The sequence below is a fragment of the Sapajus apella genome, unplaced genomic scaffold, assembly GCF_009761245.1.
Source record: "Sapajus apella isolate SASKATOON/1434 unplaced genomic scaffold, GSC_monkey_1.0 scaffold1, whole genome shotgun sequence".
NCBI lineage: Eukaryota > Metazoa > Chordata > Mammalia > Primates > Cebidae > Sapajus > Sapajus apella.
Genome location: NW_022436941.1, coordinates 3,940,360 through 3,967,346, shown reverse-complemented (window position 1 = coordinate 3,967,346; position 26,987 = coordinate 3,940,360). Strand labels below are relative to the sequence as shown.

Sequence of the window (26,987 nt, the reverse complement as noted above, 5' to 3'; positions counted from 1 at the left end):
GTAATTACTGCCAAGTGATGAGTCCTTGTAATGTTTCTACCATCCTCATCCTTTATCTCTTGAATGTTTTTTTCTAATTTTTATTAACTGTTTGGAATTCTGTTTTATCTGTATATTAATGATAAACCTCTTTAAATATTTTTAACAGGGTAGTTTGCCACTTTAAAGCTTGTAATTTTAGGGTGTCTCTTTTTGTTTGTTTGTTTGTTGTTTTTGAGACAGGATCTTTCTCTCTTTCCTAGGTAGGAGTGTAGTGGTGCAGTCTGGCTCACTACAACCTCTCAGGCTGAAGCAATCCTCCCACCACAGCCTCCAGAGTAGCTAGAACTACAGGTGGGTACCACCATGCCTAGCTAATTTTTGTACTTTTTGTAGAGACTGGGTCTCCTTATGTTGCCCAGGTGGGTCTCAAATTCCTGGGCTGCAGCAATCCTCCCACCGTGGCTTCCCAAAGTGCTGGAATTATAGACATGAGCCACCACACTCAGCCTAGATTGTCGTTAAACCAATGTCCAAATGATTAGAAGCAATGTATGGTCCAAAGAGTACAATCATAAGTAAAACAACTTCATTTTTTAAGTGCACAGACATTTAACTGGTTAATTGATGGTAACTATAAATTCTTTATAAAGAAACAGAATGTGAACAATTTCAAACATCCCTGGGCCAGGTGTCAAAGATGTGAGCTCTAGATGAGGCTCTTTTCTTAACTAATGTAATGACATTGTCCACATCAATCTCACTTCTTATGGCCTCACTTTTCACATGTTAAATAAAAGAGCTCATCCCTTCCATTGCTAATGTTCTCATTTTAGCTGAAAACTGAATTTTTGCTCCTTGAATACTCCACTATATATGTGGGATTTCACTAGCCCAACATAACCATGCATCTGCATTTCCATCAAAAATATAAAAGGTTTTTGACACATCTAAGAGCAACATTTAGGTTAAATTTGTTCAGGTTTGATGATACCACAAATTGAACCATAAATACTAAAGTAAGTATACTTGGCCATGCACATTACCTGAGTGTTATTTGCAAAGTGAACCCTATGTAAATATCTATTGATTTATTGACTATTGTTAATTTATGTAAAATGAACTTTTTTGGAGAATCATACATAGTAAAGCTATGTCACTGATCTTTAGAAACAGAGGAGGGCTTATCACTTTATAAAGTGGCTTGTTGAGTTCTGTAAGGAAATTGAACCAGTTATTCAATATTCTTTTGGCTGCTGCCTGGAGAATTAATATTATAAAGTGATGTAAAACAAGTAATTCCTTGAAATGCAACATTTTGACTCCAGAGATTGAAGCTCCTCTATTAAAATGATCAATCAGGTGCTCATTCATTATTTCAATAAGTATTAAGAATTTATAACATGTTTGTGTAATAGAGATATTATTGAGCTATGGTTTCTGTCCTGCAGCAGGATATGTAAACTATACAAGTAATGCCAATAAAAGACAATAATCAGGGCCATGTAGAAATCTGTTTTCACACTTCTATAAAGACATACTTGAGACTGGGTAATTTATAAAGTAGAGGTTTAATTGACTCACAGTTCTCTATGGCTGGGGAGGCCTCAGGAAACTTATAATTATGATGGAAGGGGAATGGGCATGTCTTACATAATGGCAGGCAAGAGAGAGCAGGCAAGAGTAGGGAAAACTGACTATCAAGCCCATCGGATCTCATGAGACCTCACTCACTATCATGAGAGCAGCATGGTGGAAACTGCCCCAATATGATTTGACTATGTTTTCACCCAAATCTCATCTTGAACTGTAGTTCCCATAATCCCCCTGTATCATGGGAAGGACCTGGTCGAAGGTAATTGCATCATAGGGGTGGTTACCTGCATGCTGTTCTCATGATAGCGAGTGAATCCTCATGAGATATGATAGTTTTATAAGGGGTTTTTGGCACCTTTGCTCTGCACTTCTCCTTGCTCTCACCATGTGAAAAGGAAGTGTTTGTTCCCTTTTTCACCATGATTGTAAGTTTCCTGAGGCCTCTCTAGCCATGCTGAACTGTTAGTTGATAAAACCTCTTCCTTTGATAAATTTATTATGAATATAATATGATTATATTTAATATAATATTTATATTATAATTACATGTTAGTCTTGGGTATGTTGTTATAGCAACCTGGGAATAGACTAATACAGCCCTTGTGATCCAATCACCTCACACCTTGTCCCCCATATCTTGACACATGGGAATTATGGGGATTATAATTCAATATGAGATCTGGGTGGGGACATAGAGCCAAACCCTATCAGGCCACAAAACAGAGGTGTTCAGTGAAAGAAAATATGTTTTCAGTTTGTAAAGGTACTTGAAAGGCTTTATGAACAATTCATAAAGGTGACATTTGAGTTGGTAAAGTACCAAAGTTCTTTACCTTGTTTACACATGTGTGTGGGTATATATGGATATGTGTGTGTGTGTATAAATGAAATAGCTGTATATCCACACATATATTTGTATATATATATATACATATATGTGTATACATGTATGTATGTACATATATATGGGTGCAAATATAGGTATTTGGGTGTATATATATTTGAGTATTGGATATTTATACACACATATTTGTGGATGGATGTGTGTATTTCTGTGCTAGATTTTGTGTTTGTTTTGCTTGCTTTTTCCCATATTTTAGAATAAATGTAAATTTTATATTTGTAAAAATTTAATTGGGAAGTTAAGATTGCATTGAGTCTAAAGATCAGTCTGGAGGGAATGATATTTTAACAATTTTGAGTCTTTCAATCCATGAATATAGTACACCTCTCCATGTATTAAGTTATTTTAAAATTCTCTTGGTAGTGTTTCAGAGGTTTTGATATAGACCTTTGTACATATTTTGGTAAACTTTACACTAAGTATCTCATTTTTTATGTTATTTTATTTTTAAGATTTCAAATTTATTTTAGATTCTAGGGTTACATGTACAGGTTAGTTACATGGATATATTGTGTGATGTTGAGGTTTGAAGGAGAAATAAAATATTTTCCAGGCAAGAAAATGCTAAGGAGATGTGTTATCACTAGACCAGCATTATAAGAGATTCTTAAGGGACAGGTTTTTTCATAGTATGGGTCTGCTGGTAATTAATTCTCTTGTTTTGTGTACTAGAAAATATTTTTGTCTTACCTTTCATTTTTGAAAGATATTTTTGCAAAAAAAATGCTATTCACACTTTTACTTGAAAGATCATTATATTGCCTTCTGGACTTTATTGTTTTTGACAAAATGTTATCTGTCAGTTTTATTGTTATTTTGTATTTAATGTATTGTTATTCTTTGGATTCTTTCAAGATTTTCTTATTATATTTTTCAGAAATTCTTACTATGAAATGTTTATTATTTGCTGAGACTTTTAAATCTCAAAGTTAATATTTTTCCCCCAAATTTGAAACTTTTTTCTATTAATTAACTACTTTTGTTCTATTATCACTTATATTTTTTTCTGGAACTTGAATTATATGTATGCTAGACTGCTTGACTTATTCAAACAGGTTACTGAAGATGTGTTAACCTTTTTTCAGTCTTTTGCTATCTGTTCTTTAGCTTGTATACTTTTTTTAAAAAAAGAGAGATTTATTTGGCTTGTGGTTCTGGGGGATGAGAAGTCCAAGATCAAGGGGCTCCCATCTGGAGAGGGCCTCGTTGCTGCATCATAGCATGACAGAAGGCATCAAACAGTGAAAGTATGCAAGACAGAGAGAGGGAATCTGCCAAACTTAACCTTTTTTTTTTTCTTTACAGTACACAGTTCCATGGTTTTAGTTTATTCACAGAGTTGTGCAATCATCATCACAATCAATTTTAGAACAATCAAGTTAAGTTAATTACCCCTAAAAGAAACTGTTACTCATGAGTGGCTTCCCATTCCCCTCAACTCTTTCAGCCATAGGTAACTGCCTGACTCCACAGATTTGCCTATTCTGGATGTGTCATATGAATGGAATCATATACATGGTCTTCTGTGCCTGGCTTCTTTGACTTGGCATGTTTTCGTGGTTCACCTATATTATATAACATGTTCGTCTACATTCTGCAGCATTTATTTTACTGCCAGATAACATTCCATATTATGGATATACTGTATTTTATTTTATTTGTTTTTTTTTTGGTGTTTTTTTTAAATTGCATTTTAGGTTTTGGGGTACATGTGAAGAACATGCAAGATTGTTGCATAGGTACATACATGGCAATGTGATTTGCTGCCTTCCTCCCCTTCACCTATATCTGGCATTTCTCCCCATGCTCTCTCTCCCCAACTCCCCACACCCTGCTGTCCCTCCCCTATTTCCCCCCAACAGACCCCAGTGTGTAGTGCTCCCCTCCCTGTGTCCATGTGTTCTCATTGTTCAACACCCGCCTATGAGTGAGAACATGCGGTGTTTGATTTTCTGTTCTTGTGTCAGTTTGCTGAGAATGATAGCTTGTATACTTTTTATGGCTCTGTCTCCAAGTTAACTAATTCTTTCTGTGCTGTATCTCATTTGTTGTTAATTCATCCAATGACTTTTTAATTTCTGGTATGGTTTTTACATTTTAGAATTTCTATTTGTTTTTTCTTAAGAGTCTCAATCTCTCTTCTGAGATTTCCTATTTATCCTTTTGTTTTAATTATGACTACCCCCCACTTTAAAGTTATTCAGTGTATTTAAAGTCATTTTTATGCTAAATTAAAAAATAAATGAATCTCAGGGTCTATTTTAATAGATCTTTTTTTTTCTCTTGACTATGCATCCCAGTTTTCTGTGTAATAAAAATGTGTCTTATAATTTTAATGAACACAGTGGATGGTACCTTACAGAGATAATATATTCTGTTATGGTTCTCTATAGAATGTAGGTTGATTACCTTGAACTTGTGGTGTTTTTATCTTATTCTCTGATAAGAATGTCTTGTTTTATTCTTAGAAGAATCTCCCAGTTCTGGATCATAGCATTTACTCCTGAGGTATGGCCAATCTTAAGTTTCAAGGAAGGCATCTGAAGTTTCAAGTATCAAAGTTCTTTACCTTGTTGGGACACAATTCATTCTGCTCTGTGATGAGCAGTGGCTAAAATACCTTCTAAACATTTTTGAGTTTGCAGGTGTTGATTTCCACTGAGCTTCACATAATGTCATCCACATGTGTACAATAAAGGTATCAGCTGAGGATTAGAGTAAAGTTTGCATTAGGCTGGTGCAAAAGTAATTGTGGTTTTTGCCATTGAAAGTAATAACAAAGAAACCACATTTACTTTTGCACCAACCTAATATGTACATTTTTGGGGCTCTCCACTCTGTGCCATTCTTTTTTGTAGGATTTTCCTCCTCATTTTCAAGCCTCCATGACAGTTCTGAACTTTTTCCTCCCACAATTTAATTCAGAAAGACTGCATCTTTTTGCTTCAGTTTCAGGTGTTTTGATGGAAAGTGCTCTGCATGGAATAGATGCATAAACATGGATCTTACTCTGGTTTTAGTCTTTTAAGGGTTGAATTTATTTAATTTTTGTCTGTGTTTAATCACTCTTAAGGCCTTTAAATTATTGTTTTTTTAAGAGACAACTTGTTCAGAATTTGTAGTTGTTAACTGTAAAAAGATGAATTCTATGCAAATTACACTGCTATGACTGGAACCAGAATTTCCAGTGGATCATTCTTTAAAAATGTAACACCTATTTTATTATGTCCCATGGAACTAATGTTCTATGTTACATAGTTTTTGCTGTCCCAGAACATGTATGAAAACTGTGTCCCATAGTTTTAGGTCACTGATTGGATTTGTTTATTTAACACTTATCAAGGCCCTTTGTTGAAGATGACAGTATTTTAGGCATTTGTGGAGGCAAAGAAAAAGAAAGGTTCATCAAAGTCTTCAAGTATCTCATAGTCATTCATTCATTCATTTATTATGAGGGAATCCAAATATAGTTCTGCTCTAAAAACTGGATGAAGTTTAAAGAGCAAACCAATAGTTACTTAAAGAAAAACAATATTAGATTAAAAAAAAAGAAAAATTCCATAAAATATAATAAAAGGTACTTGCTATGAGCTAATTTAGAGTGGAAACTACAGAAGACTTTGTTGAGAAGTTATATTTGAGCTGAAACTTTAAGTTAATCAGGCCAAATGGGGGAATTAAGAAAATAACTTTTGGAGGAGGACCAGATGGCTGACTAGAACAGCCACATGAAACAGCTCCCATCAAGGGACTGAGAGGACTGGCATGCTCCTAACAGATCTTCAGAGGGAAGGCATCAAGAGTGAACGAAGGCAAGACACAAAAGTTGGACTAAAGGGGGAGAAAGCTGGGAACCTGCATCAGCCTACCAAGCACTGGGACTTATTTCTTGCCCTGAATGGCTCTGGGGGAATAACTGAGTTGAAATGACAAGGAACAATCTGCTGTCTCCATGGGCCTCTGGAACTCCAGCAGGAGGAGATCCCTCGACCACCGTGGACACTTAAGTTGGCAGGGAGAGCTGCTTAGTGAAGTGATAGCAAGCTAGCTGATGTGGAGCCCAGAGGGTTTGGTACAGCAGCATCTGTAGCAGAGCATGGACAGAAAGGGCTATCCCCCTAGCATTGACTTGTTCCCATAGCCTTTGGCCTAAAAGAATTGTTGGACCTGAATTTTATAGGGTAATCTGGCCCATCAGTCAGGGCTGGTCTGACTTGACCACCTGTTGGTTTGCTGGTCTCTCCCGGAGCCCTAGCCTGGACATGCTTGCTTGAAGCACTGTCTTGTGTACTCTGGGGGCCCACACTGTAGCTTCTGTACTCATAAAATGTGCCTGAGCTCCTGCAGGTTGACTCCTGTGGCATGTACCAGCCTGCATGTTCCCTCCCTATGCTGCAGCTTCCCCTTGGCACACAGCAACTCCCCACATTGCTTTGCTGTTTGTATGTCTGTGTGGGCCAGTGCTCAGGAATACACTCCACCCCTGCTCCCCACTCCAACCTCCATTGCAGGTGGAGCCTTGGTACCAGCAGCCCACCCTTGTGTTAACATTGCACAGAGAACAGTGGACCCTCCCTCACTTTGAGTGACCACTTTTGCTTGCTGAGCACAGGGAAGCCATCTAGAACTGTGCTTACAAGCACCCCACCTCCAAGCCAACACCACCTCCAACACTACCATGTACATAGTCACCAGAAGGAGTCCCCCACACCCTACTCCAGCTCCATTGCCTCTGCCATTGTGATGAACACTGACAAGGAGTCAAGGGAGTCAGTAAACCCAGCACCCACTAGGTCTCTGCCACAGCTGCTACTATGAGAATAGATCCACTGTCACTGCACTATGAAACACTTTGGCTGACACCACGCATTAGAGTGCATCAAGAAACCATAGAAGAAAGTTGGGACCCAGTACAAATCTTCTAGAATTAAAGCATGCAGTCCAGGAGTTGGGAGCTGAGCATTGCCCCCCTAAAATCTTCCAGAAATGAATCCAGTTGGCTGAATCAATCTTATACCACAATCAAACCCTCAAGGTCATCTAATAAGAAAAAAGCAAAATAATCCAAAGGTTAACACCCTCAAATATTGAAAGTAGATAAGCCCACAAAGATGAGAAAGAATCATCAAGGGAACTTTGGCAACTCAAAAAGCTAGAATGTCTTCTTTTCTTCACATAACCACATCACCTCTCCAGGAATGGTTCTGAACCAGGCTAAGATGCTGAAGTGAGAAAAATAGAATTCAAAATATGGATAGAAATGAAGATTACTGAACTACAGGAGTACCTTGGAATGCAATCCAAGGAAGCTAAAAAGCATAATAATGCAGAAACTGACTGACAAAATAGCCAATATAGAAAAGAATGTAACTGACCCTAAGAGCTTAAAAACACATTACAAGAATTTCATAATGCAATTACAAGTACTAGTAGCAGTATAGACCAAGTAGAGAAAAGAATATCAGAGTTTGAATATTGGCTTCCTGTAATAAGACACTCAGACAGGAATAGAGAAAAAAGAATGACAAGAAATTTAAAAAATGAGAAATATGGGATTATGTAAAGATACCAAATCTGTAATTCATTGCTTTCTTAAACAGATGGGGAGAATGAAACCAACTTGGAAAACATATTTCAGGATATCATCCATGAGAAGTTCTCCAACCTAGATAGAGAGACCAACATTCAAGTTCAGAAAATTCAGAGAACTCTGTAAGATACTTCACAAGAAGTTCATCCCCAAGACACACAATCAACAGGTTCTCTAAGGTCGAAATGAAAGAAAAAATGTTAAAGGCAGCTAGAAAGAAAAGTCAGGTCATTTGCAAAGAGAAGCTCATTAGACTAACAGCAGACCACTCAGCTGAAACCCTGGAAGCTAGAAGAGATTAGGAGCCTACATCCAACATTCTTAAAGAAAAGAAATTCCAATCCAGAATTTTGCATCTGGCCAAACTAAGCTTCATAAATGAAGGAGAAATAACATCCTTTTCAGACAAGCAAATGCTGAGGGAATTTGTTGTCACCAGACCTGCCTTACAAGAGTTGTTGAAGGAAGCACTAAATATGGAATGAAAAGATTATTACTATCCACTACAAAAACACACTGAAGTACACAGACTGGTGATGCTACAAAGCAACCACATAAACAAGTCTGCAAAATAACCACCAACATCTTGATGACAGGATCAAATCCACACATATCAATACTAGACTTGAATGTAAATGGACTAAATTTTCCAATTAAAAGATACAGAGTGGCAAGGTAAATAAAGAACCAAGACCCATTGGTATGCTGCCTTCAAGAGACCCATCTTTTGCTGGGTGAAATGACACACATAGGCTCAAAATAAAGAGATGGAGAAAAATTTACCAAGCAAACAGAAAACAGAAAAAAAACAGGGGTTGCAATCCTAGTTTCTGAAAAAATAGACTTTAAACCAACAAAGATAAAAAAACACAGACATTATGTAAAAGGCTTCAACACAACAGAAGATCTAACTGTCTTAAATATATATACAATCAACACAGAAGCACTCAGATTCATAAAGCAAGTTCTTAGAGACCTTAAAAGAGACTTAGACTCACACAGAAGAGTGGTGGGAGATTTTAATACTCCACTGACTATGGTAGACAGATCATTGAGACAGAAAATTAACATAAATATTTAGGACCTGAACTCGGCACTGGATCAAATGGACCTGGTAAACATCTATAGAACTCTTCACCAAAAAGCAACAGAACATCCATTCTTCTCATCTGCACATACTTTAAAACTGGTCACATAATTGGAAGTAAAACACTTCAGAGCCAATGCAGAAGAACTGAAATTATAAAAATCTTTCAGGCCATAGTACAATCAAATTAGAAATAAAGAACAAGAAATTTACTTAAACCTATGCAATTACATTGGAATTGAATAACCTTCTCTTGAATTACTTTTGGTAAATAATTAAAGGAAGGCAAAAATTAAGAATTTTTTTGAAACTAATGAGAACAAAGATATATCACACCAGAATATCAGACACATGTAAGGCAGAATGTTGAGATGAAAATTTATAGCACTACATGTGCACATCAAAAGTTCGAAAGATCTCACATTAACAACCTAACATTACAGCTAAGAGAACTAGAAAACCAAGAGCAAACAAATCCTAAACTAGCAGAAGACAAAAATTAACCAAAATCAGAGAGAAACTGAAAGAGATTGAGGCAGGAAAAAACATTCAAAACATCAACAAATCCAGGAGCCTGTTTTTCAAAAAATTTTATAAAATGGATAGACTGCTAGATAGACTAATGAAGAAAAGAGAAGATTCAAATAAACACAATGAGAAACGAGGGGGATATTACCATTGATTCTATAGAAATACAACCTCATCAGAGAATGTTATAAACATCTGTGCACATAAGATAAAAATACTAGAAGAAATAGGTAAATTCCTGAACACATACAGCCTCTTAAGACTGAACCAGAAAGAGTGGAGTCTCTAAACAGACCAATAACAAGCTCTGAAATTGAATCATTAATAAATAGCCAACCAACTAAAAAAAAAAAAAAAGAAAAAAAAAAAAGCAAGCAAGCCCAGGAACAGATGGATGGATTCAGAGCTGAATTCTACCAGATGTACAAAGAAGAGCTTGTACCATTCCTGCTGAAATCATTCCAAAAAATTAGGAAAAGGAGATGCCACCCCAACTCATTCTGTAAGGCCAGTATCATCCTGATATTAAAACCTGGCAAAGACACACATGCAAAAGAAAACTTCAGGCCAATATTTGATGTAAAAATCCTCAACAAAATACTGGCAAACTAAATCCAGCATTATATAAAAAAGCTTATCCACCATGATCAAGTAGGCTTTATCCCTGGGATGCAAGGATAGTTCAACATATACAAATAAATAAATGTGATTCATCACATAAACAAAACTAAGAACAAAAACCACATGATTATCTCAATACATGCAGAAAAGGCTTTTGATACATTTCAACACCATTGCATGTTAAAAATTCTTTATAACCTAGGTATTAAAGTAACATACCTCAAAATTAGAGCCAACTATGACAAAGCCACAGCACATATCATACCGATTGGGTATAGCTGGAAGCATTTCCATTGAAAACTGGCACAAGAAAAGAATGCTCTCTTTCACCACTCCTATTCAACATAGTATTGGGAGTCCTGGCTATGGCAATCAGACAAGAGAAAGAAACAAATGACATCCAAATAGGAAGAGAGAAAGTCAAACTATCTGTTTGGAGATGACATGATCCTATATCTAGAAAATCCCATAGACTCAGTCCAAAAGCTCCTTAAGCTGATAAACAACTTGAACAAATTCTTACTATACAAAATCAATGTGCAAAACTTACTGACATTTCTATACACTAACAATAGTCAAGCCAAGAGTGAAATCAGAAATGTGATCCCTTTCGCAATTGCTACCAAAAATATAAAATACCTAGGAATACAGCTAACCATGGAGCTGAAAGATCTCTATAAGGAGAACTCCAAAACAATGCTCACAGAGATCAGAGATGACACAAAGAAATGTGCTCATGGATAGGAAGAATCAATATTGTGAAAATGGCCATACTGCCCAAGGCAATTTATAGATTAAATGTTATTTCTATTAAACTATCATTAACATTTTAAAAAGGACTAGAAAAAAAAAAAACTATTTGAAAGTTCATGAAGAGCCAAAAAAGAACTTGAATAGCCAAGGCAATTCTAAGCACAAAGAACAAAGTAGGAGGCATCATGCTACACAACTTAAAACTGTATTACAGGACTACAGTACCAAACTGGTATGGTACTGGTACAGAAACAGACGATAGACCAATGGAAGATGATAATAGAGAATCCAGAAATAAGACTGCACACATACAACTATCTGATCTTTGACAAACATGACAAAAATTAGCAATGGGGAAAAAATTCCTATTCACTAACAATGTTGGTATAATTGGCTAGCCAGATGCAGTAGATTGAAACTAGACCCCTTCCTTACACCATATATAAAAATTTACTCAAGGTGGATTAAAGACAAATCTACAACACTACAACAACAAAAAATATTAAATCCCTGGAAGACAACTTAAGCAATACCATTTTGGACATAGGACCTGGTAAAAATTTCATGATGAAGACACCAAAAACAATCACAACAAAAGCAGAAATTGGCAAATGGAATCTAATTAAATCAAAGCATTTCTGCACAGCAAAGGCAACCATCAACAGAATAAACACAACCTACAGAATGAGTGAAAAATTTTGCAAACTATGCATCTGACAAAGTCTAATATCCAGCATCTATAAGGAACTCAAATAAATTTACATGAAAGAACAACCCCATTAAAAAGTGGCCAAAAAAGATCAGTGCTTTTCAAAAGAAAAAAGTGACCCAAAATTATATGAAAAAGAGTTCAATATCACTGATTATTAGAGAAATGCATATCAAAACCACAATGAAATACTATCTTATACACATCAGAATGACTATTACTAAAAAGTCAAAGAGTAACAGTTCTTGGCAAGGTTGCGGAGAAAAAGAAAGCTTTATAGTCTATTGGTAGGAGTGTAAGTTAGTTCAACCATTGTAAAAACAGTGTGGTAATTCCTCAAAAACCTAAAAACAGTAATACTATTCTACCCAGCAATCCCGTTACTAGGTACATACCTAAGGGAATAGAAATTATTTCATTATAAAGACACATGTATGCATATGTTCATTGCAGCACTATTCATAGTGGCAAATTCATAAAATCAACCTAACTGTCCATCAGTGGTAGACTAGATAAAGAAAAGGCAGTACATATACAACTTGTGGAATAATTTGCAGTTATAAAATAAATTGAGGGTGGGGCCAAGATGGCTGACTACAAACAGTGGTGATCAGAGGCTCCCATTGAAAAGAACTATAATAAGAGTATGAATATTTCACCGACAACCAAGGCATTCAGGTTTTCCGATCAGAGCTGACTAGGTGGCTGGAATGATCCACAGAGATGAAGGAAGAACAGTGTGGTGTGGCAGTACACCTGAGAACCACACAGGGAAGAGGAGCCCCCACCCCTCAGCCAGGGGAGGCAGTGAGTAAACATGCTACCCAGCCAAGGAAGCCATGCTTTTTCCCCAGAACTGTGCAACCCATGGATCAGAAAATCCCACTTGTGAACCCATGCCACTAGGGCCTAGAGTCCCAAACCTGGAGCTGTGCAGGTTCTTAACAGCCTCTCAGCTGGAGTCTGCTTAAGCCTAACAAGCTCCAAGGGTGGAGGGGCGACCAGCACCACAGCTGCAGTTGCCTGCTTGGGAGAGGAGCAGCAGCCAGCACTGGGACTCACAACTGCTAATACACTAAGCTCCCTGGGTGTGGGAAGGGCGGCATCTATCTCTATAGCTCCAGGCTGTGCTTTTCTCCTGCTGGAGCCAATGGGCTGGATAGCTTGGTCTCAAGACATGTCACCCACAGCCCACCAAAGCAGCTGTGGCAGACTGCAGCCAGAGTGCCTCTTCAGGCCTGACCCCAACTTATCCTTCTGGACTGTGCAGGGCTTCCCTACAGGAACTCCAATAAGTCCAGCCAGAGGCTCAGGGACACAACCCAGATCTCCCTGGGCCTGAGCCCCTAGGATCAGGGCTGCCCCCAGTCTCTGTGGACCAGCAGACTTAGCTTTCCTCCTTCTAATTCTAAAGAATCCAAGCAACCCAGATGAGTGGGTTTCCCCCCTTTTGGTGGAAAAGCACACCTTTTCCACCAAGGAACAGTCAAAGTGCTTTGTTAAATGGGTCCTATTCCCCTGGCCACTCAACTGGGTGAAACCCTCCAACAGGGGTTGTCAGGCACCCTATACAGGAGTATCCTACTGGCATCAAATATTGGCCAGTATAATCCTGATACCAAAACTGGGAAGAGACACAAGATAAAAAGAAAACTTCAGGCCAGTATCCATGATGAACATCAAAACAAAATTCCTCAGTAAAATACTGGCAAACAAAATCCAGCAGCACATCAAAAAAATTATCCTTAAACTGATAAGCAACTTCAGCATTCTCAGGATGTGCAAAAATGACAGGCATTCCTTTACACCACCAATAGACAAGCAGAGAGTCAAATCCTGAATAATCTCCCATTTACAATTGCTACAAAGAGAACAAATAGGACTACAGCTAATAGGGATGTGAAGGACATCTTCAAAAATAAATACAAACCACTGCTTAAGAAAATAAGAGAGGAAACAAATGGGAAAACATTTCATCTTCACGGATAGAAAGGATCAATATCATGAAAATGGCCATACTGCCCAAAGTAATTTATAGATTCAATGCTATTCCCATCAAACTACCATTGACATTCTTCACAGAATTAGAAAAAACTACTTAAAATTTTATGTGGAATCAAATAAGACTCAGTACAGACAAGACAATTCTAAGCAAAAAGAACAAAGCTGGAGGTATCATGCTACTTGACTTCAAACTATACTACAAGGTAACAGTAACCAAAACGACATGGTACTGATACCAAAACATATAGACCAATGGAACAGAACAAAGACCTCAGAAATATTACCACACATCTACAACCATCTGATCTTTGACAAACCTGACAAAAGAAAGCAATAGGGAAAGGATCTCCTATTCAATAAATGGTGCTGGGAAAACTGGCTAGCCATATGCAGCAAACAAAAACTGGACCCCTTCCTTACACCCTATACAAAAATTAAGATGGATTAAAGACTTAAATGTAAAACCCAAAAAAACCCTAGGAGGAAACCTTGGCAATACCATTCAGGACATAGGCATGAGCAAAGACTTCATAACAAAAACACCAAAAGCAATTGTAACAAAACCCAACATTTACAAATTGGATCTAATTAAAGAGTTTCTGCACAGCAAAATAAACTAGCATCAGAATGAACAGAGACAACTACAGAATGAGAGAAAATTTTTGCAATCTTCTCATCTGGCAAAGGTCCAATATCCAGAATTTACAAGAAACTTAAATAAGTTTACAAGAAAAAATCAACCCCATCAAAAAGTGGGCAAAGGATATTAACAGACACTTCTCAAAAGAAGACATTTATTCAGCCAACGAACATGGGAAAAAAAGCTCAACATCACTGATCATTAGATAAATGCAAATCAAAACCACAATGAGATATCTCATGCCAGTCAGAATGGTGATTATTAAAAAGTTAAGAAATGATAGATGCTAGTGAGGCTGTGGAGAGATAGGAACACTTTTCCACTGTTGCTGGGAATGTAAATTAGTTCAACCATTGTGGAAGACAGCATGGCGATTCCTTAAGGATCTAGAACTAGAAGTACCATTTGACCCAGCAATCTCATTACCGGGTATGTACCCAAAGAAATATAAATTATTCTATTGTAAAGACACATGCACATATATGTTTACTGCAGCACTATTTACAATAGCGAAGTCATGGAACCAACCCAAATGCCCATCAATGATAGACTCAATAAAGAAAATGTGGTGAATATACACATGGAATACTACACAGCCATAAAGAGGAATGAGATTATGTCCTTTGCAGGAATATGGATGAAGCTGGAAGATTATCATTCTCAGCAAACTAACACAGGAACAGAAAATCAAACACTGTGTGTTCTCACTCATAAGTAGGAGTTGAACAATGAGAACACATGGACATGGTGAGGGGAACAACACATACCAGGGCCTCTTTGGGGTTGGGGGTCAAGGGGAGGAAAGTTAGAGGACTGGTCAATAGGTGTATCAAACCACCGTGGCACATATATGCCTATGTAACAAACCTGCATGTTCTGCGCATAAATCCGGAAACTTAAACCTTTTTTTTTTTTTTAAAGAACAAAATCATGTCCATTACAGGAACATGGATAGAGATAATGGCCATTAAGTTTAGCAAATTAACACAGGAACACAAACCCGAATACTGTATGTTCTCCACTTATAAGTGGGAGCTCAGTGATGAGAACACATGGATGCTTAGAGGGGAACAACACATACTGGGTACTATCAGAGAGTTGAGGGTAGGAAGAGGGAGATGATCAGGAAAAATAACTGATGGGTAATAGGCGTAATACCTGGGTAATGAAATAATCTATACCACAACCCCCTGTGAAACAAGATTTCCTATAAAACAAACCTGAACATGTACCCCAGAACTTGAAAATAATAATTTTTGAAAAGGAGACTGCATTAAAACCTGATCATTGAAAGAATAAACTTACCAAGAAAAGAAAGCCTATCATCAAGAAATAAAAATCTGTTATGGGTGACTACGTATCTTCAATGCGAATAAAAGATAAATAAAAATTGGAAGACAATGAAAGCAAAAAAGAAAGTAACATTTATATGAGAAGGAACAGTATATGCAAAGGCCTTGGGAGACCAGGGAGTAAATGATCTTTCACACATACTAAGTATATATCAGGGACAGGAGAAAGTTAAGGATGATGTTCGGGGTTTGGCATTTCCAAGGCATTAGGTGTGGTGCCATTACAGTGATGTGGGTTATTTCCTTAAATGCATCATTTTGGTTTGAACATGGTGAATTTGAGGTGATTTGAAGATGCCAAACTGAAGATATTAACTGAAGTTAGGTGTACCATTTTGTAGCTAAAAATTGGCATTTTGCCATTCTCCCTCCCTATTTTTCAGCCAACCAGAAAAGTTGGTCACCTTAGGGCCCTAATACTTTCTATTTTGAGCATCACATTTAAAACATTCAATTATTTAATATTTGTTAATAGTACCATGTATATTCTAGGCACTGGACTAGTTGTTGAAAACAGATTTGGAAAAGACAGACAAAGCTATTACCCTCAAGAAACTCAGATTCCAGTTGGGGAAGACAGACAATAAATATATAAACAAAACAAATAACTGAATAATAAAATTTCAGACAACATCAACAACCCCAAATGACAGTGAGAATATGGAGCAACAGGAACTCATTAATTGATGGTGGTGGCTTCTTACAAAACCAAACATAGTCATACCATATGATTCATCAATGTGGTTCCTTATACTTTACCCAAAGAAGTTGAAAACTTATTTCACATGAAAACATGTAAGAGAATGTTTATAGTAGCTTTATTCATAAAGCAACCAGGATGTAGGTTGTAGGTGAGTGGATAAATAAAATGTGGTTCATCCAGACAATGAAATATTACTTAGTGCTAAAAAGAAATGAGCTACCAGGCCATTGAAAGAGATGGAAAAAAAACATAAATGTATATTACTAAGTGAAGGAAATCAATCTGGAAAGGCTATACACTGTATTATTCCAATTACTTACCATTACGGAAAAGGCAAAACTATGAAGAAGGTAAAAAGATCAGTGATTGCCAGGGATCGGTGGAAAGGGAGGATGCATTGGCTGAACACAGAGGATTTTTAGTGCAATAAAACTACTCCGTATGGTACTGTAATGGTGGATACATGTCATTATAAATTTATCCAAACCCATAGACTGTACAACACCCAGAATGATCCTCATGTCAACTGTAGACTCCAGGTAATTATGATGTAGCAATGTAGGTTCATCAGTTGTAACAAATGAGTAACTGTTGTGGGGAATGTTGAAAATAGAAGTGGCTGTACATATGTGCAGACGGAGTACATTAGAAATCTCAGTACCTTCTGTTCAGTTTTATTGTGAACTTAAAACTGCTCTAAAAAATAAAGTCTATTTAAAATTAAAACAATTCGTGTTTTGAGGAAAATTAAACTGGAACAATATTATTTTGAGTTAAAAGGATGTGAAACTTTATATAGAGTGGTCAAAGAAGGCTTTTTTGAGGAGTCAGCATTTTATCAGAAACCTAAATGATGAAAGAAGAGAATCATATGACAATTTTTAGGGGAAAGTCCTGACAGAGGAAACATCTAGGGGAAAGCCTTGTGTTAAGAAGAAGCTAATTATTTTGTGTGACTGGATTTTACCAGATGAGGGAAAGAATGTTAGAAACCTCATTATGTATGGCCTTCTGGATACAATATCCTAATCAGACCAGCTTACCTACTGATGGCTTTTGGAAGCCCTTTAACTCCTTATTGCCACTCCAACATGATAAATCAGAAAAACATTTCAGAAGAGCGAACAATGGCAGGAGTGTCACTTTTTGAGTATTTCCTCGAGGTTGTGGAAAATTTAGAAAATGGAGCATCTATGGGTGTCTCTCATCCTGTGTCATCCACTTGCTTTTGTTTGTTTGAGGAAACAGAAGACAAGATTGGTGGCTTAAAGCATGGTGTGATGCTGAATGGAGCACAGAGATACACTTTGGTTTGTGATAACATAGACAATTTCAACAGGAATAGTCAAAGTGTGTCAACAGCAAAAGCTATGTGGAAAAAAAGATGACAAAATAAATTATAGCATTATCTGTTCTGTTACCTTAACTTTAACTTGATGTGATTTAAAAGAGCAATCTTACTACCAGGAACTATCTAATCCTCTAAACAATGCATGGTGACAATTGAAATACCCTGTATCCTTCTGGGCTGTCATTTAGCTTATTTGAGCGGGGGGGGTGGGATTTGACAAATCACATGTTTGCCAAACAAGCAATACTCCAAATTCCTGTTATTTTCTCTCTCCATTCAAATGTTTCCAAGTGTCAGAATCTTCCATTTCCATAGGGAAATAATCAGCCCTATTTGGAAGGCATAAACCTGCATGCAAATTAGAGTTGCAGACATGAATATGGAGCTATTAGTGTCATGCTGGAACTGCTCAGGTTATTTACACTCAGGTTACTCCTTGAAAACATGAACAAACTGAGAGAATTTGTGGATGGAGAACATCACCAAAACCTTGTCTAATAATTATGAAACATATGTCCTCTATGGTTTTCATTAAAATTATTTTCTCCCCAACCTGTCCGCAACATGTCTGCTTAATTTAAGTAAAGTCTGCACAGGCAGATTGAGGTAAGGAGGTGAACTAAATCATACAGATATCTATTTTAGAAATAGAAAATTGCTATTTAGAAAAAAAAAAGACCCATTTTTGAAAAGATGTCTAGAGAGCCATTTTTATACCACTTATATTTATCAGAGAACCACTTACTCACTTTCCACTTTGTCAGTCTTATTCTTTATGTCTTATTTATTCTGGAGACTAGGGATGCCTAATGAAATCTGTTCTGCCATGTGGATTTTTAGGGACTCCAGAAAATTAACCCTAGAGAGATTCTGAAAGATCATGTTGTCCTACAGTCTTGTTAAGACCCAAACACTGAAACATTTGATTGAGGCCACTCCATCAGTTAGTGGTTGATGGAGGCATATTAATTATAGAACATGATCTGTCTCTCTGCCAGACTAGAGTAACTCCATGGAATGTTTCTATCCAGTCCAATTGGTTATCTCAATACATTATTGCTGCTGCACCCTGTGCCCAAGCACAGTGAACGCTCTTTGTAGCAGGTACATAGGCCAAAATTAGGCTAAATTTTCCCTTCAGGAATTTCTAATTAAATACCCTTTAATGGACAGTTAGCTTCACGTGTAAGTCACAATCTTTTAAATAGATTAAATTTATAAAATTTTATTTTTAATTGACAAGCAACATTCATATGTATCATATATTTATGAGGTATAGTGTGATGTTTTGATGTATGTTTGCATTGTAGGATGGCGAAATCAAACTAAGTAACAAATCTATTACCTCAAATACCTATCTTTTTTGTGGTGAAAACATTTAAAATCAAATCCTTCAGTAATTTTAAAACATATAATGCATTATTATTATGGTTACCATGCTGTGCAATAGATCATTAAAGCTTATTCTTCCTGTCTAACTGAAATTTTGTACCATTTGATCAACATCTCCATGTCCCCACTCATTTGCATCCCCCAGTTTCTGGTAACTACCATTGTACTCACCATTTTATGGAGAAGTCTCAATTCAGTTTTCTCTAGAAAGAGAGCAAGTCAGTCAATAAAATTCCTTTCTAACTATTTTGTGTAGTCCAAGACTTTTACATTAAATTTTCTGTATTTATTTACCACTGGCTGGTCTTAGGTTGATATTTCCTTTTGGGAATTTTCAGAAATCCTTTTTGATAGGTCTTTGAGTTTGAGTGGATTACAGTAAGTTGGTCAGGATATGCAGGGAATCAAAGGTGGTGCTTTTTACCACTCAGCAGTCGATATGTGTAAGATACTACATAATTTGGTGAAATTCAAGTGTTGTCTGTATATACTATAAAATTTCAGTTTTAGGCAAATACCTGAAATGTTTAAATTTACTCTCCAGGAGATACTCCTCTCCCTTTATCTAATGCCTTTCTGTTGTAGTAGCCTGGTGATTTAATCCATTGCTCCCCACTTCATTTGTTTGACGTCTAACAAACATTTGTTAAGTAGTGCTGTATATTTGACACTGTTTTAGAAGCTGAGGATCTAGGAGTAGATAAAACAAATTTTTCCTCTCTAGGGAGTTTATATTCTAATAGAGGAACAGGACAATAAAGCAGGAAAACATGATAAATGACTTAAAAGTAAATTAATTGGACAAATATGTAATTCATTTCAGTATGTACCTTGACATGGAGGAGGTTACAGTGTGGGAAATTTTCTATGTTCTAGTCAGTAGAACCCAGTAGTTGTAATGCATCTGCAAGATGCCAAAAATATAATCAAACTGTCACGAGAATCCAGAAACTTAAAGGGACTGTGGACAGAGAAAGCATTTCAATTTAGATATCGACAGAATACTTCTCTCTGCATTTGTTTTCAGCCAAATAGCTTTTCTTCCAGTTTTATTTACCTTTGGTATTTGTATCAAGCTCTTATTTTCTTCTGATAACCCGTTAATTTAAAAGTAGCTCTTATGAAGCAATAGCGATTTTTCTATTATTGAGTATCTGTTTCAAAGTCATTTAATCTTCCAAGCAGAATTTGTTGTGTGAAGTTTTATGCAGCCAAGAATAATTTATTTGCAAATGTAGCAATAGCATACAATCAGCCAAACAAGATTTTTTTTCTCCAAATAATATTCTACTGAAAGTTTAAATGTTTGTAGTTTATGTTTCATTAGAATTTGAATAGGTATTGCAGCTACTCCAAATGTTCACTGATAGTGAAATATTATTTGGGAAACAGAACCCTGTAAACATAACTCCTTTCAGAATACTAACACATTCAAATTCCTACTCAAGACAAATATTATTTGGAAGGTGACATTCATATGATAATTATAGTCATGAACTAAAGAACTAATTTGGCAAATATAGGTATAAAGATATGTACAATGTCTTACTATCATTATTAAGAATATTATCTTTAATGGTATTGTTCAAAAAAGGTTTTAATAAATATGAAATATTTAAGGGCTATTTTAAAATGACCTGTGAGGGGCTATTCTCTGTCACAGCACTTGCACGATTAGCTTAAATGAGACTTATGAGCTTTCTTATTAATTAGTCAGAGGACTTAAGAGTTTGACTGTTTATTTGTTTTTTTACTTATTCCAAAAATTTATTCCTAAAATCCAAGTCATTTGAAGAACATAGAAAACTTACTTTACAAAAGATTCTCAAAGAACAGCTTTTCATAAAGCCAAGAATTCATTATCAAAATCATCAACCACCAATTACCTCTACCCGGAATGTGCCTGCTTTGTAAATTCAGATTTTTGTATATTGGATTTTCCTAAAAAGAGAACACAACTGACCTTTTGTTACAGAGGTTGTTTTTATCCTCAAAGAATACCAGATTGCTACATAAAATCTGCCTCACATTTCTCCAAAAACTTTCAGATAAAAGTGAGATAAATTTCCAATTCAATTACATGAAAGGGTAATGAAATCGTTATTTCCCCAACTATCTCTCATTCTTTGCACAAGAGAACTGAAGTTCTTTGGAGGTCACTGGGCCAGTGGTAATTCCATATCGACCAAGACCTGTGTGGGTCACAAGTGTGAGGAGAATCCCCCTTAATCAAGGTCACAGATGTCTCATGCAAATGAACTACAAGATGATCAACTATGAGAGAAAAAACATCTGCACAAACTGAGAAGAAACAAGACGTCACCTCTGCCTGGAAGAAAACAGACTATGGGCAGTTAATCATACAAGGTTAAGTGCTCAGCAAACAAGTGATGGATTTTCTCAGCTATCTCTTGAGAGGAGAAACTAGTATAACTTGGTCACCCTGATTCAGCAGGGCTGGTAGAGATACCCCTGCTGAAACAAGCAAACAATCTCTTCCAATGGTCCCTTTTCTCCCTGCTCCCACCCACCTAAGCTTAACTCATCACTCTCCTCCACCCCCACACACACCCATCCCATCCATCACACCCATGCCATCTATAAACAGTTCTGCTGAATCCACCACTTGAATATCCCAGGCATCCAACTGCCTCTTCCCGACTCTACTGCCACTCCTTCCTCCATCAGGCGACCTTAACCTTCAGGGACCCTCAGCTGGTTTCACTGCCTGCAGTCCTAGACTCCTCCATCCATTTTCACCAGGGCAATCTGAATGATTTTTCTAATTTACAGACCTGCTGGTTAAAGACTTTCAGTGGCTCCTCAATGCCATAAATCCCTCTCTGAATACAATCCAAATGCTTTAGCATAATTCGAAAGACCCATAATCGGCTGGTTCAGAGGCACCCAAATTTTGCTGTACATTGTAATCTGAGAAACTTTTATAATTCCCAATGCCCGGGCACACTACATACCAATTAGGTCACAATGTCCGGGGCACAGGAGGTGGGGAGGAGCCAGGGATTGGGAGTTTTTTCTTTCTTAATTTAAATTTCCTCTAAATTCCCAGGTGACTCCATTGTGCAGCAAAGTTTAGGAACCCACTAAACCAATGACTTTACCTCTCTAGGCTCACCTGTTACCACTCCCCCAGCACATATAGAAATCATTTCCCTGTTTTCAATACTTTCTTAGGCTTTCTTACATCTAAGGCCCCACCTAGGCTGTTCCCTCCCTCTGAACACTTCTCCCCTATCAAGACTTGTGCAACTTTCCTTCCAAAAATACCTCAACTCAATTTACAGTAGAGTTCCAAAATATTCCCTAACAAAAATTGCCTACTGGAGAAATCCATATGAAGTTGCCAACGAGGAAAAGATATATTAGATGGCAATAAATGCAGATCTGTGTTGTAAAAGTTGTGATATGTAATTAGGGAATACAGCCAGGAATCAGCTAAAATGATGAGGTATAACCCTACATCAATTGGCCTTTATGTAATAAGTACTACAGATGTGCTAAAGAGTAAAACATAAAGCCAGCGGTAAATTAGCACTAACTGGGAAACTAGAACTAGCTGGTGGTAGTCTGTCTGAGTATGGGCCGCCCTCAGCAGACAGACAACCTGGGATCTGCATAGATAACTTGGTAGCACATCCCGGCCTGATGACAAGGGGCAGATGATTTTCTAACATCAAATTCAGATGATCCTTTAATAAGTCATTTTCTGTAGATCTTTCAATGAACCACTATATGTATAAACAACACTTCTTTGTGTTAGGGGGTTTTGGTTGGTTGTACTTTGCTGGTTAGTTTGCTCTGCAGTACCACTACACAGTTTCTCTCCTCTCTCTCTCTCTCTCTCTCTCTCTCTCTCTCTCTCTCTCTCTCTCTCTCCACCCCCATCCCAGAGTCTTCAATTTGGATTAGATGCCATGCCTATGTGCTCTGCAGCAATTCATATATCTCCTATTATATCACTGAACACGAAGTATTGGGACTGCCCATTGAACTGACCGTATCCCCCAGGTTCTTTGGGAGCAGGAACATGTCCACTGCAGTGACCACAAGTCACCAACAGGAAGCCCCTGATGTAAGCTCCTAAAAAAAGACTGTGTCTTTGCTGTTCAACATTGTGCCTCTGGCACTTACTACAGTGCTTACACACACTGGACACTCAAATTCTTATTCGAGTCCACGTTGGACTTCTTAAAATTGATACTTAGCACTATGGTCTTGAAAATCTGAGAGGCACTCTTTAGGGAACAAGAGCCCAGAATAGAAGGCAAGAAGAGAGAGCCCGACACTTTCTAACACACATTGGGAATAACCCTACTTTTCAAAACCCTCCTTAATAAGCACATTCCCAGTGGCTTGAGATGGGCTGAATTGTTTTTTCTTCTTTTTTTTTTTTTTTAGACCCCAGTGTGTGATGCTCCCCTCTCTGTGTCCATGTGTTCTCATTGTTCAACACCCACCTATGAGTGAGAACATGTGGTGTTTGATTTTCTGCTCTTGCGTCAGTTTGCTGAGAATGATAGTTTCCAGGTTCATCCATGTCCTTACAAAGGACATGAACTCATCGTTTTTGATGGCTGCATAATATTCCATGGTGTATATGTGCCACATTTTCCCTGTCCAGTCTATCATCGATGGGCATTTCGGTTGGTTCCAGGTCTTTGCTATTATAAACAGTGCTGCAATGAACATTCATGTATATGTGTCCTTATAGTAGAACAATTTATAATCCTTTGGCTATATACCCAGTAATGGGATTGCTGGGTCAAATGGAATTTCTATTTCTAGGTCCTTGAGGAATCGCCACACTGTCTTCCACAATGATTGAACTAATTTACACTCCCACCAACAGTGTAAAAATGTTCCTATTTCTCCACATCCTCTCCAGCATGTGTTGTCTCCAGATTTTTAAATGATCGCCATTCTAACTGGTATGAGATGGTCTCTCAATGTAGTTTTGATTTTCATTTCTCTAATGACCAGTGATGGTGGGCATTTTTTCATATGTTTGTTGGCCTCATGTATGTCTTCTTTTGTAAAGTGTCTGTTCATATCCTTCACCTACTTTTGAATGGGCTTGTTTTTTTCTTGTAAATCCGTTTTAGTTCTTGGTAAATTCTGGTTATCAGTCCTTTGTCAAATGGGTAGACTGCAAAAGTTTTTTCCCATTCTGTTGGTTGCCGATTCACTCTAATGACTGTTTCTTTTGCCGTACAGAAGCTGTGGCGTTTGATTAGGTCCCATTTGTCTATTTTAGCTTTTGTTGCCAATGCTTTTGGTGTTTTGGTCATGAAGTCCTTGCCTATATGCCTATGTCCTGAATGGTTTTGCCTAGATTTTCTTCAAGTTTGACTGTTTTTAATGGCTGCTCCCTCAGTACCTGTCACAGGGTTGTCTTTGATTTTACTTACTTTAGAATATAGAGAGGCAAGACGAAAACTGGATGCAACAGTTTCCCTAATTTGGATGTTAATACATTTATTTGGGGCCCTTAAAAGTTATTCAGTATTTAAAATTTTGACATGTACACATCTTAAGAGATTGACAATGATAACCAGCTATCAATGTTAGCTAGATAACATATTCACTATTCTTTCTCATGAGGGTGATATGTTTATGCTGAGCTAGCCATATCATTTTCTTTTTTTTTTTTTTCCCTTATGGCCATGACATGTGGCTATAATCAAGAATGCAGGTCTTGTTTATTTGAAAAAGTAATTAATCTTTATGGTGGAGAAGGAAAAAAAGTCACAACTTTTGACATTATAAGCATACGGTCTAAAGATTTAAATTAAGAGAGGAAGAGATTGAGATAGGATGACCCATGGTGTGGTGTCAAAACAGATGTGAATAAACTTAACTTATTATTACCATATATATGGATATTGATTTCTAGGCATCAAGCACTGTCTGTATGTCTTAGAAAGACCTATTCCTTTCATGGTAGTCAAAACAGCACATGAATATGAGTACCTCTCAACATTTTCTGGCAGGATTTATTACTGATATATCATCGGCATAAGCATGACTATGTCTATTCTCATGGTCTTCCAGGTGTTGTATTAGTAAGCCTAAAATTCATCATATAACTAATTTTTCTCCCTTGGTCCAAAGTCCCTGACGTATAAGCATAAGATTTGTTTTATTTTCATCAGATCAGTCAAATGTTATTTATTCATCTACCTATTTAAAAAGTATTTAGTGCATATTATATACCCGGTTCTGTGCTATGATCTAGCAATGCAAACATAAGTGAAATTAGAAACTTGCTTTAAGGAATTCAGGAGAAACAAAGACGTGAATAATGACAGCAGTGTGATAGGCTGTGATAGTAGTATGAATATGGGTCAATGGAAACACGATGCAGAAAGTGCTTAACTTTGTCTAAAGATGGTAGTGAATATGAAGGCTTCCCAATTATGTGAGATGAAACCTGAAGGCAACCCTGAAGATGATCAGATTCCTTTGTTTCTCTATCCTCCAAGCGCTATTTTTCTTATGAAAGGCTCCAAATACCAACATTTCAACACACTGTCTTGACTAGGAGTAATTTCCAGCTTGGCTTTCCTTCCTTTCTTCATTTAGCATATGTTTATTGGGTCCCCAAGATAAGCACGGCACTAAACAAGGCACTCAGGATGGTGATGAGTAAGACAGACATGACCTTATGCTTGTGAAATATGCATTCTAGTAATGTTGCCATAAACATATCATCATCCAAGTACTTGTTGAATTATGATTGCTTTGAGAGCTGTGCAAAAGAGCTATAAGGTTGTCTGAGTCCATGTCACAGGGAACCTGGCATAATTGAGAGCCAAGTAGTTTCTTGAGTGGCTAAACTTTCAACTGAAATCTAGGACACGATTTGTGACTTTCCAGAGAAAATGTGGGGAAATTGCCTCCCAGGTAGGAGGACATCTTGAGTGAAGGCTCTGGAAATGAAAAGAAGGCCGGCCAGTGTAAACCAGAGCTCACAGAAGGCAAGGTGTGGTTCAGAAGCTCAGAACAAGGTCAGATCATGAGGACTCTTGTGGGACATTTTAAATGTTGAACAAAGAGAAGACACTGAAGATATTCATGGTGAGGTAGGGGTTGGGAGACTCCAATATGCATTTGATAAATAGCCCTCTGCAGATCTGTGGTGTGCAGATTTGGTCAAAGAACAACTCTTATGGCCCTTTACATACCAGCCTGTCCATTAAGAAATGCCGAATATAAGATTAAATGGATACATTCTCAACAGGGACCAGGGTTGTATTGCTGACATCTGGCTCTTGCAAGCTGTTTGAAGGGACTCAGCAGTTGGCAGAAGTACCATAGAGGCAGGCATCTTTGAGGGAGCATCATGAAACTTGTATTACGTGGTCATTGGTTTTACTCTGCTACTTGTTCTTCAGGCTTGCTATTATCTGCGTTCATTTAGAAAGGACTTAGCAGGGTTAAACAATACGTGACTTTGACCTGAGGTTTAAGGACTGATTGTAATTTATAATGCCTCCTTCTCAGAAAACATTTGCATTTTTATTTTTTTATTTATTTTATTTTTTTATTTTTTAACTAAAATTCACACTTTATTCAGATTTCCTTACTGCTTTTTTTTTTTTTTTTTTTAACATGCTGGGATTTTTCTGTTCTGAGTTGTCATGTCTCCTTAGACTTCTCTTGGTCTTGACAGTTTCTCAGAACTGTATGCATTCTTAATTTACATAGAAGGCACTGCTTTGTAGCCCATTCTGTTTCCTTTTTTTTTGGGGGGGGGG

General features: G+C 37.2%; 1 long non-coding RNA gene across 1 annotated transcript in view; it reads left to right on the top strand.

The window, feature by feature from the left end:
- Positions 1-292: 292 nt before the first annotated feature.
- LOC116526873 overlaps positions 293-26,987 on the top strand; it is a 148,116-nt gene continuing 121,421 nt past the window's right edge. The window contains exons 1-3 of the long non-coding RNA XR_004258310.1: positions 293-333; positions 4,951-5,076; positions 24,166-24,168. This is a non-coding gene — a long non-coding RNA (uncharacterized LOC116526873). The remainder of the gene's footprint in view (positions 334-4,950; positions 5,077-24,165; positions 24,169-26,987) is intronic.